The sequence below is a fragment of the Grampus griseus genome, assembly GCF_964374135.1.
Source record: "Grampus griseus genome assembly, chromosome: 15".
NCBI lineage: Eukaryota > Metazoa > Chordata > Mammalia > Artiodactyla > Delphinidae > Grampus > Grampus griseus.
This window is the reverse complement of record NC_139009.1, coordinates 26,615,616-26,616,856: the sequence shown is the minus strand read 5'-3', so window position 1 is coordinate 26,616,856 and position 1,241 is coordinate 26,615,616. Positions and strand designations below refer to the sequence as shown.

At 39.7% G+C, this 1,241-nt stretch overlaps 1 pseudogene across 1 annotated transcript; it reads left to right on the top strand.

The window, feature by feature from the left end:
- Window positions 1-311: 311 nt before the first annotated feature.
- LOC309834093 (GTP-binding nuclear protein Ran-like) lies at window positions 312-983 on the top strand (annotated as a pseudogene). The gene has a single exon. The product of its transcript is annotated as a GTP-binding nuclear protein Ran-like (transcript).
- Window positions 984-1,241: the final 258 nt, after the last annotated feature.

Here is a 1,241-nt window from a genome sequence, read left to right as displayed (position 1 = left end):
AATTTTTTTTAAAAAAAGAATATTGCTTAGACAAAAAATAGATTTATAAAGGGAACTTGGAATTTTTAAAATACAGCTGCATTGATTTTCTTCAAATTTCCTGGGTGCAGAAATAATCTTTTACTGGAAGAAAACTGTCACTTTGTTGAGAATTTAAGGGAGAAAGCCTATGATCTGAGATTAGATTAGCCTTAAGATCTAACCCCAAATTTTCTGCACTTGCTTAGTTTCTTTTTTTGTAATATTTGGATAATCCCCACCATAGGATTTTTGTAAGAATTTATGAGTTCAGTCAGAAGGGCACAGAGATGTTTCTGGAAGTAACATCACGATGGCTGCCCAAGAAGAGCCCCAAGTTCAGTTCAAACTTGTATTGGTTGGTGATGGTGGTACTGGAAAAACTACTGATACGTTCGTGAAACGTCATCTGACTAGTGAATCTGAGAAGTATATAGCTACCTTGAGTGTTGAGGTCCATCCCCGTGTTCCATACCAACAAAGGACGGATTAAGTTCAATGTATGGAATACAGCTGGTCAGAAGAAATTTGGTGGACTGAGAGATGGCTATTATATCCAAGCTCATTGTGCCATTATAATGTTTGATGTAACATCGAGAGTTACTTACAAGAACATGCCTAACTGGCATAGAGATCTGGTACGAGTGTGTGAAAACACCCCCATCATGTTGTATGGCAACAAAGTGGATATTAAGGACAGGAAGGTTAAGGCAAAGTCAATTGTCTTCCACCAAAAGAAGAATCTTCAGTACTATGACATTTCTGCCAAAAGTAACTACAACTTTGAAAAGCCCTTCCTCTGGCTTGCTATAAAACTGATCAGAGACCCTAACTTGGAGTTCATTGCCATGCCTGCTCTCACCCCGCCAGAGGTGGTCATGGACCCAGGCTTGGCAGTGCGGTCTAAGCATCATCTAGAGGCTGCTCAGACAACTGCTCTCCCAGATGAAGATGATGACATGTGAGAAAGTGAAGCTGGAGCCCAGAGTCCGAAGTCTAGTCTTATAGGCAACTGTTCTGTGATGTCAGTGGTGCAGTGTGTTTGCCACTTTATTATATAGCTAAGCAGAACATGTGCTTAATCTTTGGGATGCTAAAGGAGATGAATGGGCTTCGGAGTGAATGTGGCAGTTAAAAAAAAAAAAAAACCTTCATTTTTTGGACCTGCATATTTAGCTGTTTTGCAACACAGTTGTTTCCTCCTTGAGTTTCAAATATAAGAC